General features: G+C 29.4%; 1 protein-coding gene across 6 annotated transcripts in view; it reads right to left on the reverse strand.

Moving 5' to 3' along the window:
• Nucleotides 1-3,903: 3,903 nt before the first annotated feature.
• The window catches only part of LOC142324217 (uncharacterized), a 121,215-nt gene continuing 104,910 nt past the window's right edge, over nucleotides 3,904-20,208 (reverse strand). For all 6 annotated transcript variants that reach the window (XM_075365025.1, XM_075365022.1, XM_075365023.1 and 3 more), the window contains exons 8-9: nucleotides 9,804-10,041; nucleotides 3,904-4,041 (exon numbers count right to left, since the gene is read on the reverse strand). The gene's annotated coding sequence lies outside the window, so the exon portion shown is untranslated. The remainder of the gene's footprint in view (nucleotides 4,042-9,803; nucleotides 10,042-20,208) is intronic.

The following is a 20,208-nucleotide window of genomic DNA, read 5'->3' on the forward strand; positions in this document are numbered from 1 at the left end:
AAAGTTATTGATCGGGAAATAATGTCATTTACACTTATTAAACATAAATGAGGTCTGTAAATAAAGTAATGAGACTATTTTTTTTTGCAGCCAAAGTAATAACACTGTAAAGTGTTATCATTAAACAAATGGTTATATGAACAGCTGATTTATTTTTGGTTTATTGTTGCCACATGAAGATGTAAACAAACTTTTTGTGAAACAAGGTTTTGCTGTGTGTTACAAAAATGATTGACACTAATTATGAGCAACGTTGTGCAATCAAATTTTGTGTTAAACTCTGTGAGAATGCTACTGAAACTTTTTCAAAATTGAAAAGTACGTATGGAGATGACACTTCGTTAGGAGCCCAAGTTTTTAGGCGATTTAAAGTATTTTCAGATGGCTAGGAATCAGTTGCAGACGATAGATGCTCTGCAAGACCATTAATGTCAAAAAGTGATGACAATGTTAAGCGAATCAGAGACTTGATACGGTATGACCGGCGATTAACTATAAGAATTATTACAGAACAACTGAATTTGTTACTTAAGTACTTATGTACAAGTACTTAAATAAGTACTTACTTATAGTACTTGTAAGTACATATCTACTTACAAGTACATAAGTAACAAGTACAGGTTACTTACTAACAAGTAGAACAAAACTAAATAAGTAATTCTTAAAAACAAAATTTAATAATACTGTACATCAAATAATACACTAACTTCATACAAACATTTAAAAAACAATACAAACACTTCTTCTAAATTTTATACTGCGTACCATTAGTAAATCTTATAAGTTATATAAGTATAAACTATTATGAAGAAAATTTTACAGAAATTTCTTCTTTATGAACAATAACATGTTTTTCTAATCTATCTTTTCTATTAAAAGACTTTTGACAAAAATCACATGTAAATTTCTTCTGTCCAGTATGAATAGAAAGATGTGACTTCAGATGACAACTCTGGTTAAAAGACAATTGACAAAAATTACACGAGAATTTTTTCTCACCGGTATGAATGGAAAGATGTGCCTTTAAAACACGATTCTGATTAAACGACTTTAAACAAATATTACATGTAAATTTTTTCTCCCCAGTATGAATTATAAGATGTTTTGTCAAATTGCTACTGTTATTAAAAGATTTTAAACAAATATTACATATAAATTTTTTCTCTCCAGTATGAACTGTAAGGTGTTTCTTCAAATTACTACTATTATTAAAAGCCTTTAAACAAATATTACACGTAAATTTCTTCTCACCTGTATGAATTATAAGGTGTTTCTTTAAATTACCATTATCATTAAAAGATTTTTCACAAGTGTTACATTTAAATCTTTTTTCACCGATATGAATAGAAAAATGTCTGTTTAAATCACCGCTTCGATAAAATGACTTTTGACATAATGTACAATGGTAACTTTTTTTCCCGATATGAATATTATTGTGATGCATCAGTTTATATTTTGATTTGAATGTTTTTTCACAATGATTACACGTATATTTCTTAGCATCATTAATATTTTGTTTATTACACTCCACTAATCTATCGCTTACATCATTATTATTAATTCTTATATCGTGTTCAAATTCTAATGTTTTATCATTATTAAATCCATCACTACTAACGCTGTCGATTTTATTTAATAATTTACGTAGGCGATTACGTAAAACGTTATCTTTACACTTCCTGAGTCATATATTTCGTATTCTGAATATTATCCTCAACATTTTCTAGAACTGAATCGTCAATTGTCTTATCAGCAAGATCCTAAAATAAAAGATATATATTATATTCAAGAGAAAAAAAAAGTAAAAATAAGCAATGAATAACACAGAATAAGATGAATCAATCTAAATTAAACTTACTGTAAACACCAAAAATAAACAGAAAAAGGACATCAAAAACTTTTATAAACAGTACCAAAAAGACTGTTAAGATGATAAAATTCTCCATTAATCATCTAAAAAGGAGATACAAACTTAATTTATGCACATAATGTGTGTGTATTATATATATATATATAATACACACACATTATGAGAACAAAAAAATTAAATTATATTTCTTAAAATATTAAATTTATCTGTTATGCACAAAAACTTAAATAACAATGCTTAATTAACTTATAATTCCACAAAGTAATACAAAACATAAGATTTTCCAATAAATTATGCTTGTATTATTTTTGTTCGATACAAGGTTGTGGAGGAAAAATCAATTCAATTTGTTAATCTTCAATGTCCAACAACATTCCTAAATATAGACAAAACCCACCCACCACTCTTGCCAACTTACTACTCTCTTCTCAAATTTATATTAAAAATTTTACATCAATCCACATAATTTTCAGCACTTCATATTTATATGAGTGCAGCATTGTACTCCACATCAGATTTTTAAGTATAATTTTTCAGTTATTATAAAATTAATTTTTTTCATACGTTCCTGGCTTGCACAACTCTACTTTTGAAATCATGTTTAAAAAAATATTTCTGCTAAAACATTTTAACTAGGTAAATAATATTTTAAGTAAAAGAAACAGGAATTTTAGATTAAATTCTGTTTCATCTCTTTCATTATAAATTTTTTATATTTGGTGTAATGCTGATAGATGGTCATCCTGAACATTCACCATCATCAGCACATACTTGACCATTTTTAAAAATCAATCGTAGATCTGTGTTTGGCCAAAAGCATCATAACTGAATATCTGCACTAACATTGTGCGAGTTTCTGCCACTATTTTATCAAAATAAATACAGAAATATTTCTAATTGTCATGCATTATTTTATATACAGGTGATTACAAATAAAATATACACATTCAACAGATTTATTAAAAATTTATTTTTAAGAGATGAGATGATTACTTTAAGTTCATATTTATAAATGTTACAAATGGTGTACACGACAGATATCAACATGGTTGTTGAATTCATTCCAAACACGTGGAAGCATATATTGGTCAATGGTAGCAACAGCATTTCTAATACGTTATATTAAGTCGCCGATATCAACAGGAAGGGGCGGTACAAAAACTTTGTCTTTTACATAACCCCATAAAAAGTAGTTGCAAGGTGTCAAGTCTGGACTACTTGGTGGCCAACACTTTTACCATATGGTGATTTACCAAATTTTGTTCTGAAATGCCATTACACAGCAGTAACAGAGTATGTTTTGGCTAATTCAAACACATAAAAAACTTACTCTACTGCAGTAGTGGCCGCCTTGCCAGTCTAGTAACATGACACATCAATCAGTGACATTAGCAGCTGAGCAGATATACAAACATAAACTTTAAAAAAATTCCCTGTAAAACCATATCATTTTCTGTATTCAGATACACCAGTTTAATTTTTATAAGCTACCAAAAGTGTATATTTCAATTCTAATCACTCTGTATTACCAGAGGTTGATAACCTGGAAATGTTTAGATTAAAAAAACATGTGTAATTAAGAGTAAGAATTAAGCAAACAATCCAAATTATAACACTAATAAGTTAAATTAAAAACGATTGAACACATTATATTTTTAAATAAACAACTTTACCAGTTCTTCCTGTTTAATTTGATATTGTTCTTCCTTTTTTATAAACATCAAATCTTCATAGTTACAGTTTTTATCTAAACTTAAAGGATCATTTTCTTCTTTTATAGGAAACACTGTGTATAATTTATTATGATCTATTCCCTGCAACAGAAAGATTTCATACACTACAGTAATATTAAAATAAGTTTCTGTTCTGAGTTAACCGCTAGACCAACCTGTTGGGCTAAATTATACAATAAGAATAGAAATTAGTCAATAACTAAGTGTCTTTTACATCAGCTAGAAATGACTAACCAAAAACTTCATTTTTCCCTCCCCCAGTGAAATTTTAATTATATTTCTTTTACTTACACAATCATACTCCATGTCTTCATTATATTGTGAAAATAAACATTCTGTTTCATCAGGTATGCTTTCTTCTAATTCTGTTTTAACATCAATAGAAGTCTTTAATGGAACTTCATCAAAAAATGTATTATTAATGGATGCATTCATTTTCTGTAAAAAATGAAAAAATAAAATAAAATAACAACCAAATTTTTATTCACTTAAACCTGAAAAATACAAACAATAGCTACGCTGAATACAACTTTTCCACAGGTTTTGAGCTTTTAACACAGTAGCCTTCTTTTTTACCTTAATTATTTTACTTTTAAAAGGTATGATGGACTCTATAAAATTGTATTTTTCTAATAAAATGAAGAAACAAAAACCACAAAAAAGATAACAATAATATATATTCATCACATTTAAATGGCTATATACAATAGTCCATAACTAAATGTAAAATGTAAATCTATTTGGTAGTTTTGCTTGCTTCCTTTAACATTAGGATTGCTAATATAAGAAATATATGGTCTATCCTAATAACATAAATTGGTTTAATCTTTCGAGTAATTTAAAAATCATCAGTCCAATTTAAAATGGCTACATATTTCATATACAAAGCAATTTACTAAGATGACAGATGTTAACTTGAGCATAAGTATGAGAGAACATGTGAAAATTATGTAGTAGCATAAAAAAAAATCAATACCTAACTAAATTATTAAACATAATTCAATCAATTGATCAGTATTAATAATTTTTCTCTTTCATTTAACAAAATAAATAATACTTAATGTTAATTAATAAATATAGTTACAACGGAATACAAATTTAAAAAGAACAGGAATTCTACCACATATACATAAATTTTTTTTTATGAATAGACATAAATAAATAAAACTTCTGCATTGGTTTAGGTTTTACAGTTGACTTGTATAGATACTTACGTATTAACGCCACCGCAGCTACAGTTTTATTTAATATCTGATTGACAAGTAGGCAATCGGATTTCGGTGGAAAATGGGCCGATATAGAGTTTAACATAGATTCAAAACAGTCTCTTTATTAATTTTAATAAATGGTTATTTATAAATATAATTTAACCAAACTTAACCTACGCTCGCTAACCCTTGACTAATTAACAGGAGTGCTTTGATTATTTAAATAATAAATAATTGCAATAATAACTGAAATTATTAAATAAATACTCCAAAAATTACGGTGTTAATTAGTCAAGGTTAGCGAGCGAAGCGAGCATAAATTAAGTTTGGTTAAATTATATTTATAAAATAAATAAAACCATTTATTATAATTAATAAAGAGACTGTTCATTTTCCACCGAAATCCGATTGATTACTTTCTTTTTAAATAAAGCTGTAGCTGCGGTGGCGTTAATACATAAGTACCCTTGTGTACTACACAATAATTCAACTACAATAATTCAACAAAGTGCTGACTGATCATATACGACACTATATCGTTAAAAAGTTATTTATATACTTACATAATATAATACAGTACGTGTTTAAAAACTATTAATCAGTTTAAAACTGTACGATCGTAGCGTTAATTTTCTTATTACTCACTAGGGCCTTTATGATCGTTTGACCAGCTGGCTTTAGCCATCAGTTGAGTTGATTATTCTTTTCACATTATTGTAGCATGCAATAATTTTCATTCATTGTTACTAACTCGTAAGGTGAACATCTTTTATATCTTAATACAATCACATCAGCGTATATTTATAAGTAATTTCACACACTAATTCTATCATCACGCAGTATTATATTTTATAATTCAAGTAAATAAAATGGTTACAGTCTATTTATACATCAACAAATATTTTTATTTATTCAAACAGAATCCTAGAATATTTCTAGGAAGAATGTTAAATAATATATTACATATAATATTTAATGAGATTTTATTTATTTTTGTATTTTTATGTTCCTAGAAATGATAAAATTGTAAAAAAAAGAAAACAAAGCACTACTGAAGTTGTTTCATTTACAAAACAAGAAAATATTGCACAATGTATTAAACTAATTTTTATTTTCATTAAAACTTAAATGTAATGATGTATAAAAAATGTTTATCTTAATTTTTACAAATCAAAGAATCTGTAAATGAGAAGTTTTGAATTGGAAGATTATATGGATGGATATTAAAAGTGGGATTAATATCAAAATAAAAAAAAAACAAAAAACTAATAGCTAAAAATTTTACAAAATTACCTGTTGATGCATACAGACTTACTAACATATACTGCCTACCGAAATAAATAGTACAAATAATAAATCTAAAAAATATATAAATAACTTTATCAATGGTAAATTTGTTTTAATTAGCAAATTCATTAAACTTATAGTTGCTTTAATTTTTTTATGGAATCTGTAATAAAAAGATGATTGATGCATTTTGAAGATGTATGTACCAAAATAATGTGTAATCAATAACACCATCGCAATTAAAAAAGAGTATAAGTAACTCGACAATTTATTTTATTAATACAAAGTTACAAACTGGCATAAAAATTACAATGAAAAGCAAAAAATTGAAAGTTCTTTTCTAAATGTCATAAAATCAAAACGTGGTTGACAGTAATTCTATTCTAATCCATAATGAATTCCTCGCACTAATTACTCCAATATCTTTAAAAAATTTTTGTGATGTATATATACATCCTGTTATAGGGATTGCCAAATTTCAATTAAAAAATCTACAATTTTTACATTCACTAACTTATTTTTTAATGTTTTAGTAATACACTTATTTTAAGAGGAAGAAGAGAATAATCTGCTATCCTTGGACTTGCTATCTCCTACATTTCTGGGTTAAATTAATACCTGTATATAAATAAGACTGACATAGCACGGTTATTCTAACGGGCCTGACTTATCTCATGACAAATAGGTAGTTCATACCTTGTTTGGTTGATATCATCAATACAAAAATTTTATAACATAAATACTTACAAACGTAATCTAATAAGTTAAAGGATAACCCGCAAATAAAAAATTACAAATTAATGACAATGCACTCGTTGTACAAAAAAACCAGTTGAAAATAAACACATAACGATCTACTTAAACATGAACTGTCACAGTAATGAAAACACTATCAGTGATGCCAATATACCTCAATGCAAATTAAAACAAACACCAGTTAACAATAATTTGAAATCCATGACGTAGTGTTTAAAAAATCGACGACAGTAAATTTTAATACACAGAATAAAATCCAGCACAGACAATGATTAAAATTTCTGTAACTTGCCCTGTATTTAAGTTGTACTTTTACTTTTCAGAAAAATAATTTTTCTTTCTTCTCCATGTACAAAGTAAAGTAAAAAATTATCCATGTAGAGTAAAACGAGTATATCCAATTTTTAACTAATTTACGCTTAATGGGATTTCTGAATAAAAATATTTTTTTACATCTGAATTCCTTTAATAGTCTGAGAATTACTTTTGGCTGTCGACATGAACTGGTAAAGATTATCAATAATCTGTTCCTCATGCCTCTGAGAAGTTAGGAGGAATATAGCGAGTCTTTATAATAATGACTGACTATCCGTGTATTAACAACATTTCGTTAGAATTACGTCTAGTATCTCGGTCATGACGAGTAGGACATAAATTTTAGTATGTACTTTGCTTCTAACGGTTTGGTCAGCGCGTTTGACCTTTCTTCTTGCAACGTTATCCAAATCTTTCTATCCTGATTGAACAAGCTCCGTTATAGGTGCTGTACTGTAATGAAGAGACTCCAAAATTGCTTTAATTTTTTTATATTTAAATTACTCTTTTATCAGTTTAACATATTAACAACAGATATTCAAGCAACATTAATCATATCAGAATAACTGAATAGCACCGCAAGTTCTCAGTGCAATCCTGCATTTAGAATTTTACTGTCAATTTCGACCCGACCGATTCTCCGTTATTTGTCATTACCGAATTAAATCATGCACTTGAACTAATAATGGTTTCATGAAATCTATTCTCCATTTAAGTATACATCAGTACGTTAGATCACAATACATACAGTTTTATTGGAAGTACATTTTACCAAAGCTTTTTCTAAGATAAATATTAGGCTAATTATTTTACGTTTTTTGTTAATATTATTTTAAAAATAATATTTATTATATGATAAATTTTTAAATAATTAGCTTAATATTCGATGAATACTTAAAATGGAGTTCTAATTTTAATGAAAACTTAGTTATGTGCATGATTAAATTCAGTGGTGAGAGATAATGTAGAAGATCCTTTCAACAAGCAGTCTATTCACAACATAAGGGTTAAACTGATGATTACCTTATTATTTATTGCAGTTATACCTGCGATACAAAAAGTGTTTGCACACGAACAAAACTTAATGTAGCTCTATACTTACTGCCAGTGAAAAATTAGTAATATGTTATTAATAGACTACTCTTAAGATGCCAAAACTTTTTAGATTTAGATGTATAAATTTTCTCAATTTCCCATCTCCATGACATTGCATACAAATTGCTAGTTCAAATGATTTTATATCAGGTCAAACGCCTTTATCACACATGCTCAAAGGCCTCCCCATGTCTAAAAGCATCAAACTATGCTCAGAACAATTGAGAAACACGGCAAGATATCAATTATGAGCCAAGGATCACTGACAAGGATATTCTTCAGTCTTGATGTGTGTAAAGAACACACTACCTGTTTGCCATTCTATCTAAAATCAAATGCAATTTAAAAATAACAAAAACAACTTGGTTCAATGTAAAACAAAATTTAAGCTAATGAAATAAACATTTATGTTTGTGATTCTGAATGCTAATTAATCAATTTATTTTATTATGTACTAAAAATACAGTAATTTCAATATACATACTTTTAGATTGTTGATTACAATAGTCTAACTTTTGAAAATAATTAGTTATTTATAATAACTATTTAGTTAATAATAGTTAGTCAGTTTAGTTAATAATAAATCAAGTCACCTTGATTATTATTATCTGAATTATAGATTAAGATTTTAATTAAAACTGTATTAGCGGAACTCTGAAAATATAACTACAAAAAAAATAATGGAAAATTTAAATAAATGTTTAAAAACTAAGTTATTACATAAATTAAGTTTTTTGAAGGCTTAAATCCCCATTAACTACTCTTGAGATGATAATAGAAGAATTAAAAAGGAGTTAAAATGACTTCCAAATTCTTAAAAGTCATCATACTGTAGCTGTAGCTGTTTCTGTTGTTTCAGGTAGCACTAGCTTCTTACAGACTTCTGGTTTTCTGAAGCAGTTACTAACATAACAGTACCTTTTACTTTCCCTTTAGATAGCGCTATAGAAAGAAAAGTATTGTAATTAGTTCAATTTGTGCATATGCGGTTTTCAACATATCTTGATGTTTTGGTACCTAAGGAACCCAAAAAACCAGATGGCTAGAAAAGATTCGCTTATTTTTCGCATAAATTTAAATTTAGAGATTGTGTCTGTAAGAGTGAGTTTATTAAGGTTTAAAGTTTTCTGGTCAACCCCATAGGCCAGAAAATACACGTACTCAAGTTCGATACATGAATTGGTCGAGTTAGGACGTGTTTTACTGCTCCAGCCATACTAGTATTTAGTTTGGAATTAATTCATTCATTAGTTGGTTTTATTTTCCTCCAATTAGGAAAGGTTTTGTAAGTTGTTTTGTTAATAACTAGGAATTTATTTTGGTAAAATTAATTATTTTTATTTATTTTAGCTTGGGTATCTTAGGCTATCTGGAACATGGGTTATCAGGTGTTATTTTTTATTAAATTCCACCTCATTTTGGTGGGTTTTTATCAGTGTTGTGTTTTATTAAGTGTTTAAGCGTGTTGTTTATTTGTGATTTCTTGGAAATTATTATAATTCCTAATAGTTTTGTTAATTCAATGCATAGTTTGTTTACCATAGTAACGGCCGTAGATCTCTCGAAGTCAAGAAGTCTAAGGTTCAATTCCTAGTAAAGGCACATACTTTTATATGGATTTGAATGCTAGGTTCGTTGGTGATTGGGTTTCAATTAACCGCACATCTCAGGAATGGTCGAACTAAGACTATACAAGACTACGCTTCAGTTACATACAGTTTTACATATCATCCTCATTCATTCTCTGAAGTAATACCTTACACGGTGGTTCCGGAGGCTGAACAGAAAAAAAAAAAACAAAGTAAAGATTGCCATCTTGTTGTATTGTGATCAGTAACTGTGTTTTCGCGCCGACTTATTGCCTTGTCCTGTCTCGTTTTACTGTTTACGTTTGCTCTGATTGGATGCTTGTTCATTCGTTGTAAACAACTACTACGTTATTTAGTTGGCTATTTATCGTTTATAATTTATTTTTAACGTAATTAGTGTTTGTTATGTCAGGAAAAGAGAAACGGGATAGGCCCAAGCGGGCAATATATCATAAGTGGTACTTATTTTCATTGGTTCCAGAGTTATAGCCAAATAAAATTTTAATTAATGAAATATTTGGATCTAAAAAGAGCATATCGGTTCGAATCAGATTTCATCTCTTTCTTTTAAATTTTTTTTTGTAATTTAAATATATTGATTTATTAATAATTATTAACTTTCGATTGTAAAAAAAAAATATATGATAAATAATTCAATAACAATCAAAAATATGAAAAATTATCAGAAAATACAAGGGTAAGTCAATTATTATCCGCAATTTAGTTATATTTTTGTTTATGTTGATAGTACTGTCGTGTTGCGTAGGCGACGCATGCGTGTTTTAATTGTTATGTCTGTGCAGGTTTGATGCTGCTAGGTTAGTTCCATTATCGCTGCCCTGCCGTTAACCATGGCTGCTTCACTTTCTGTTTGCACCAAAGAAGAATTCAGTGATCCGGTTTTTGTGGTCAGAAGATGTATCAGGGGTCGAAATTCATCTAAAACTTTCAGTATAGTACGGGAACAGTGTGTTGCCGCAATGGAGTGTCTACGAATGGATTGAAAAATTCAAAAATGGTCGCACAAGTATTATGCATGACAAGGAGCCGGACAACTGTTTACTGCCACAAATGAGGAAAACATTGAGAGTGCGCGTGACATGGTTTTCTTAGACAGACAAGTAACTATTGATGAAGTGGCACATCGTCTGCAAATTACAGACATCGTCTGCCTACGAAATCATCCGTAACAGACTTGGGTTTCGTAGTCTGAGCAAGATGGTCCCAAAACAACTCGCAGTCGCATAAACAAATGCGCTTGGACATCTGCTAAAAACATTTGGTTCGCTATGATAACAAACAGGACATCTTCTTAGACAGAATCATCACAGGTGACGAAACATGGATCCATCATTACAAGCTAGAGAGTAATGTTTTGGGACTCACAAGGCCCAGTACTGGAACATTATGAGGAAAGGGGGACGACAATAAACAGTGGGGATTACAGTTAGATGCTTACTGCCAAGCTGAAGCCTGCAATTTGAACCAAACGCCGAGGACTGCTGTCGAAAGGTGTTGTTGCACGACAATGCCCGCCCACACTTCTGTAACACTCCAGAAACTCAACTTTGAACTACTGGCTCATCCTCCATATAGTCCTGATCTTACCCATTCTGACTACCACTTATTTGGTCCACTCAAAGTGTGAACGGCTACTTTGACCTCAAACAAAACAGTGAAAGAAGCGGTGCGTTCCTGGTTCACAGCTCAACCGAAAACCTTCTTTTATGAGCGCATCAGGAACCTTGTGCAACGTTGGACCAAGTGCATTTAAATGCAAAGGGACTATGTTGAAAAATGATGTACAAGTAAGTTTCCTATTTGTATTGCAATAAAATCTATAACTACATTGCGGATAATAATTGACTTACCCTCATATTAATGAAATAAATAAATAGAATTTTTAAAAAAAATTCTTATATTTAATAGGCATACAAGGAAGTCATGTGGTGTCCACATCAAAGTTTTTTGTTTTTTGTTTTTTTTTGTAATTAAATTAATCTCTCAATAAAATGTGGAATATTTTTTAATCTGACATGTCAGATCATTAAAGTACTTATAAACACATTTATTTTTTTCTTTATTTGTTCGGTGTTTACTTTTAATAAATTTATTTCATATACATAATCTAATTTTAATTATCATTTATTATACTGCATATGCTTGTAGAATTCTATGAATATTAACAAAAGATACAATCTAATGAAAAAAATGTGCCTGTTTTAAGTGAGGATTAATATACAGAACATTTACATCATAATATAAAGCAAAATGATTGATCCAAATTTACTGAAAAAAGATTAAAAAAATGAAAATAAAAATGCCAAGGATCAAAATTAACTGCCAAAGGTGTAATTAACAATATTTCAGCATTAAATCAAAATCCTATTACTGAAATAAATTACTATCATTACATTACAACTTAAGAAGATATATAACATTAATGCAAGATTGCTTACATAATTATTAAATTATTTTGATTTAACAAATAGATTAAAATGTTAAAAAGGGATAACCTTACAGTAACGTGCAAATTAATCCTAACAGAAAATTGTTTTGTTTATTTCTATGTTAAGGCTACACTGCTTGACCACACCCATTCTTTAAGTTATCTGTGTAATGTGAGATTATTTTATTTCAATTATTTAGCAATCCTCATTTTATAAATAGTGAAAACGTTCATATAATTTTTTATTACAAAATCCTATTTTTGTATTTTTTGTTCTGCGTGTCTTGAATATATAATAACGGATACAACTCCAACAAAAGTATTAAAAAATTACTTCCCTTTCTGAGCATGCCAGTATAACATGACAAAGAGCTTTCAAGTATGTGATGGACTAGAGAAGGTGACTACTATATTAATAAAATAATTTAAAGAAACTGATTCATTTTCATCTGAAAGGAAAGGTATATGTAGCTGTAAAAGAAAAACTACTCCATCACAGGATTGTATATTAGTGAGAAAAGTAAACTTTTATTGTTCAGGGGCAAAGGGTTCCATATGTTAGAAAAGCATCAGATGAAAATACGTCACTGGCTCATACCCAACAATAATAAAAAAATGTTTTGGGAATGTTTCACAATTGAAGGTCCTTTTTGATTACTTCCACTAGATGGCATGTTGAAAATTATGTATATATAAAAATTCTGAAGTAAGGGTTGTGATACAACTTAAAAAAAATCCAGACAAGGTAACAAAGTATTCTAAGATTTGGCGCCATGCCATACTGCCAAAAAAGTGGAAAAATTTTCATTCTTCCTGTGGCCAGGTAACTCCCCATGTTTAATCCCAATTAAAAATTTTTAGGCAATAGTCTAAAAACAACTCTGTACCACAAAAATTGATCTCATTAAAGGAATAATCAATATGGCTTCATGATGAACAAACCAAAAACATGTGAAGTACCCTAGTTGAATTGATGTCAAATCATGTACATAAAGTGATTAAGAATAAAGGAGGTCATATTTATGACAAGATATTCATAAATTGCACAGATATAAGTTTTTTCTGAATAAAGTTATTTTTTATTAAATAACATCTGCAATTGGATGACTGAAAACTTTATATTAATGCATTTGAAAATTCATTATTGCAATACGGCATTGCTGTTTAGGGTGGAACTTATGACAGGCATATCAATAAACTATTTACTATTAAAAAAAGAATCATAAAAGCAATTTTAAATAAATCTAGATTATACTCTAGTGGAAATGTTTTTGGAACAACATTTACATACAAGTCAGACAACTTTACATTAAAAATTTATTAAGATATATTTATAGATATAGGAACACTTTCGAGGTGGAGATCTGGAACAATCTCTATAACTTTTACAAACAGCGGCCTGAAGAAGTATAAGATTGAATTTTCTAATACTACCACCGTACACAAGCAAATAACATGTATCAGCACCCAGCTTATTAATAGGATCCCTTGCCATCTTATTTAGGAAAGAAGAAATAAAAAATTTTATTTTAACACAGATCAAAGGAAATGGATAATCAATTTTTTTTTAATTTATAACTTTCCATTTAATCTACTACAGTCTAATTATCCAACTTATTATCTTAAATAATAGCAATAATTATTAACTTAAATCATAAATTAATGTTATTAATCTGGATCACGATCATTATTATTTCTCCTTAATGATTTATAGTTATTATAATCTAACATAACAATCCAGAATTGCTTACTTTTGTTATTACGGATGATCTATTATTTATTTAAGTTACTAATATTAAATGTTGCATTAACATTTATCTATTGATGTATCCAATACTTTTAATTGGTGTAATGAGTTTAAGTAGATGAAAATCTAATAATGTATATAAATTGCACACTTCTAGGCTTATAATTGTGAGTTGTTGGTCCCTAATATGATTTTTTTTTTTTGTCTTCAGTCATTTGACTGGTTTGATGCAGCTCTCCAAGATTCCCTATCTAGTGCTAGTCGTTTCATTTCAGTATACCCTCTATATCCTACATCCCTAACAATTTGTTTTACATATTCCAAACGTGGCCTGCCTACACAATTTTTTCCTTCTACCTGTCCTTCCAATATTAAAGCGACTATTCCAGGATGCCTTAGTATGTGGCCTATAAGTCTGTCTCTTCTTTTAACTATATTTTTCCAAATGCTTCTTTCTTCATCTATTTGCCGCAATACCTCTTCATTTGTCACTTTACCCACCCTTCTGATTTTTAACATTCTCCTATAGCACCGCATTTCAAAAGCTTCTAATTCTTTTCTTCTCAGATACTCTGATCGTCCAAGTTTCACTTCCATATAAAGCGACAATCCAAACATACACTTTCAAAAATCTTTTCCTGACACTTAAATTAATTTTTGATGTAAACAAATTATATTTCTTACTGAAGGCTTGTTTAGCTTGTGCTATTTGGCATTTTATATCGCTCCTGCTTCGTCCATCTTTAGTAATTCTACTTCGCAAATAACAAAATTCTTCTACCTCCATAATCTTTTCTCCTCCTATTTTCACATTCAGTGGTCCATCTTTGTTATTTCTACTACATTTCATTACTTTTGTTTTGTTCTTGTTTATTTTCATGCGATAGTTCTTGCGTAGGACTTCATCTATGCCGTTCATTGTTTCTTCTAAATCCTTTTTACTCTCGGCTAGAATTACTATATCATCAGCAAATCGTAGCATCTTTATCTTTTCACCTTGTACTCTTACTCCGAATCTAAATTGTTCTTTAACATCATTAACTGCTAGTTCCATGTAAAGATTAAAAAGTAACGGAGATAGGGAACATCCTTGTCGGACTCCCATTCTTATTACGGCTTCTTTCTTATGTTCTTTAATTATTACTGTTGCTGTTTGGTTCCTGTACATGATAGCAATTGTTCTTCTATCTCTGTATTTGAACCCTAATTTTTTTTAAATGCTTAACATTTTATTCCAGTCTACGTTATCGAATACCTTTTCTAGGTCTATAAACGCCAAGTATGTTGGTTTGTTTTTCTTTAATCTTCCTTCCACTATTAATCTGAGGCCTAAAATTGCTTCCCTTGTCCCTATACTTTTCCTGAAACCAAATTGGTCTTCCCCTAACACTTCTTCCACTCTCATCTCAATTCTTCAGAATTCTAGTTAAGAGTTTTGATGCATGACTAATTAAACTAATTGTAATGTATTCTTCACATTTATCTGCCCCTGCTTTCTTTGGTATCATGACTATAACACTTTTTTTGAAGTCTTGACGGAAATTCCCCTTTTTCATAAATATTACACACCAGTTTGTATAATCTATCAATCGCTTCCTCACCTGCACTACGCAGTAATTCTACAGGTATTCCGTTTATTCCAGTTGCCTTTCTGCCATTTGAATCTTTTAATGCTCTCTTAAATTCAGATCTCAGTATTGTTGCTCCCATTTCATCCTCCTCAACTATCTCTTCTTCCTCTATAACACCATTTTCTAATTCATTTCCTCCGTATAACTCTTCAATATATTCCACTTATCTATCGACTTTACCTTTCGTATTATATATTGGTGTACCATTTTTGTTTAACACATTATTAGATTTTAACTTGTACCCCAAAATATTCCTTAGCTTTCCTGTATGCTCCGTCTATTTTACCAATGTTCATTTCTCTTTCCACTTCTGAACACTTTTCTTTAATCCACTCTTCTTTCGCCAGTTTGCACTTCCTGTTTATAGCATTTCTTAATTGCCGATAGTTCCTTTTACTTTCTTCATCACTAGCATTCTTATATTTTCTACGTTCATCCATCAGCTGCAATATATCGTCTGAAACCCAAGGTTTTCTACCAGTTCTCTTTATTCCGCGTTAGTTTGCTTCTGCTGATTTAAGAATTTCCTTTTTAACGTTCTCCCATTCTTCTTCTACATTTCTACCTTATCTTTTTTACTCAGACCTCTTGCGATGTCCTCCTCAAAAATCTTCTTTGCCTCCTCTTCCTCAAGCTTCTCTAAATTCTACCAATTCATCTGACACCTTTTCTTCAGGTTTTTAAACCCCAATCTACATTTCATTATCACCAAATTATGGTCGCTATCAATGTCTGCTCCAGGGTAAGTTTTGCAGTCAACGAGTTGATTTCTAAATTTTTGCTTAACCATGATATAATCTATCTGATACCTTGCAGTATCGCCTGGCTTTTTCCAAGTGTATATTCTTCTATTATGATTTTTAAATTGGGTGTTGGCAATTACTAAATTAAACTTCATGCAAAACTATATAAGTCGGTCCCCTCTTTCATTCCTTTTGCCCAGCCCGTATTCACCCACTATATTTCCTTCCTTGCCTTTTCCAATGCTTGCATTCCAATCTCCATCTATTATTAAATTTTCATCTCCTTTTACGTGTTTAATTGCTTCATCAATCTCTTCATATACACACTCTACCTCATCATCATCATGGGCGCTTGTAGGCATATAGACGTTAACAATAGTTGTTGGTTTAGGTTTTGATTTTATCCTTATTATAATGATTCTATCGCTATGCGTCTTGAAATACTCCACTCTCCTCCCTATCTTCTTGTTCATCACGAAACCTACTCCTGCCTGCCCATTATTTGACGCTGAGTTAATTACTCAATTATCAATATGATAATTAAATAAAAAACACAAATTGAGAAAAATATAATAACCGATTACTCCCACCAGCAAACAAGGGTTGTTTTATCCTGTCAGTTAGTGCCAATTAAAAAATAATATTATGTTGTTTATAATTTACTTTAGCATATGTATAAGTATTATGTATGAGTTACTTTGGGTATTACTATTGTATCTTTCTTATGTTATTGTACTCTGAATTTATATTAAAATCTATGGAATTTAATATTACATAAATAAATTGGATACATCAGATGTTCCCTCAATTACTTACAACAACATCTTGAGAAATCTACTTTTTGTATATATCTTGTTTTGTCAATTTTCTTTCCTCACTCAAAAAGTTAATGTTTTTATATTTATTTATTTAGTATATCCTCATACATCCACATAAACAAAATGTGATGTGGACTTGCTTAGTCCTACATTTCTGTTGGAAGCTACTACTTCTAGATAAATATGCTGTTCACAACATTTTTTCTGGAGTACGAATGCAGTGCAAGACTTATAACAACTTGGTTATGTCTCATTTTTAGATCGGTTACGTCATAGAACACACGTAGAATATAAATATTAAATAACATAAATACTTACAATGGAAATTTAAGAACTGTAACAAGAATAAATCAGAAAATTACAAATCACAGGTAAAGTATACAAACGAAAATCCATTATAAACAACTCGATCACGACTTATCATAGCAATGAAACAACATCAATGATGCCAATTCACATCAATAGAAAAAAATTAAAATGTACTGTTATCATTGATATTGCTGAACTTCAAGTTTTTAAAATGTACTGTAGTAACACTTTAATATGCAAGACAGAAATCAGCTCAGACGAAGGTAAAGTTTTACCTTAAAATAAAGTATAACGAAGAGACATCGTGAGTGTTTACGTAAAAGAGGTCATCAATCTTTACAAAATAAACTAAAATCTATGTATCCTAAAATGGCAACATTTGTACAATTACATGAAATAAAATTCATTTTCTAAAAAAAAGTTTCTTTGAATCACCTGTATATGGGGCTACAGCACGGTAACCAACAGTATCTTGAGTTTTCGCCGAATTAAAGTCACATTTTTCTTTGAAAATCAAAGAATAACATTTTTAAAAAACAATTTTTAAATCCCACTCAAAAAATCCTCTAAGTACTGATATGTTGTGACGTCACAGGTTACCGGTAAAAGTACATAAATGAATAATATTTAAAATATCTCTGTCTGACTGGGTCTTGACTTCGATCGCACGGTCGACTAGGTACTTGGTACGTTAAACCTCTCCGCTACACCAACTTGCTTACCGTACAAGCGAAATTTGTTATATGTAAATTTACCAATTACGATAGTTTAATTAGTGCCAACCGTCGCCGCTAGTACCGCCCGCCCTCACGAATAAAATCCGGTATGCACAGGAGTTTTAGTTTGTGTCATTGAATTAAATAAACGAAAATATATTTCATTTAAATAAAATGATAAATATTTTAAATTGTGTGTGTAAGCCGTGCATCAGAAACAACTGTTGTCAGCATTTTTAGTAACATGATAATTGTTCATCTAATTTGGTAAAAATAGATTATCTTTTTCTTTTTTAAGACCGAGTTTCTAATTTTTTTGACAAAGACTGTACATCATAATTACATAAACAACGATATGTTAATTTTTTTATTTTTAAATATTCGGCTATACAATTCTTTATTGTTTGTTTTTATAATGTAATAAATCATAATGAACAAAATAAGTATTATATAATGTTAAGTAGGAAAGAGCACCCCAATCATTAAATTTATTATCATATGCTGTCGTGGCATAGAAATTTTCAAAACAAATCGTATTGTAAAACAGGTACATAGGGTTTTGGGTGGTGGTAGAACGGTAATAGAGTTAGGCAAGCGGGGACTTTGATCTTCCGAGGGTAAGCAGTTAGTTTTAGCGGTTTTTGAGGGTTACGTGGTAGAGTTAGGTGTCTTGTCTTATTAGAAGGCAAATCTTTATTAGGGCAGAATTTACTGATGCGATTATCTGTCGAGTAATTTGCATCAGTGACTTCTCAAAGAGGGCGACTTCTGACTGTTCAGTTTCTATTGATGAATTTTTACACCCGTAATAAATTTAATTTTTATTATTTTGGTCTTGTATTATTTCTATTATTGAATATTTTTCGTTGTCATAGATACATATTAGTAATTTTTTACTTTTCTGTGGTTACCATCTCTTGTCAAATATTTTTTTGATTAAATACGTTGCTCAAATATACGGTCTACTTATATTGTAAGTTTTTACTTATTTTATTTAATAGTTTATATTTTTATAGTAAATTTTATTACAAAGTTTTGATTTTCATGTTAATTAATATCATTTTCTAAATATTAATATGATCTGCAGGGAAAAATCGGTCCGACTCGCTAATATTCTTTTAACAACTAAATTGTTTTTTCATATTTGAGTAAATAAAACGACTCAAAATTGTAAAATTTCACTAAATATTCCAATTTTAATGGGCAAATAAAACAACACAAGTTTTGTTTTCAGAACAGCAGGTGAAAAACAAAACATTAGGATTAATTTATTTTAAATTAATATTTTCAATATAACCTGATAAGGGCCGATCGGAAATCAATAGAAAGGTAAAAAAAAAAAACAAAAAAGGATGCATCTCATACAAATGGAAATCAGAACTAAATAAAACATTGATTACAACAAATGATTATTACCGAAAAAAATGAGGTTAAAAAGATAGACGACACATCGCCGGCAGATTTTTTCGCATGTTTTAACTATTTATTGTATGTCGTCAAAGTTTTTTTCACCTGTGTTGTAATCGGAGGTATATCGTCAATCGGTATCCAAAGGGCTAATAAGCCATCATCGAGAGACAGTCGCTAAGAAGTCTGTTTCCTCTGCAAGGATGTTAGATTAATATAAAAAAATTCCCCTTTTAATGCTTCAAATTTAAAAGATGTAGTAAAAATTATGAACTAATTAAACACCTGAAATCTATCAATAGGGTTTTATTTAATTTTTAATAATAATTATTTGAAAAACGAACATTCCTATATCTTAAATTATGTATTTTTATCAAGATTTCTTTTTTTTTATTTTATTTTTGATTTTGAATTTATCTACTGAATAAATTTAGTAGCTTATAGTATTATATATATTAATTAGAATAAATATGTGATTTTTATGGATGCTACCTTTTCAGGAGACGCTGTAGTTTGTTTTGATATCAGAAATGAA

Source organism: Lycorma delicatula, chromosome 4 (genome assembly GCF_047948215.1).
Source record: "Lycorma delicatula isolate Av1 chromosome 4, ASM4794821v1, whole genome shotgun sequence".
Lineage (NCBI taxonomy): Eukaryota > Metazoa > Arthropoda > Insecta > Hemiptera > Fulgoridae > Lycorma > Lycorma delicatula.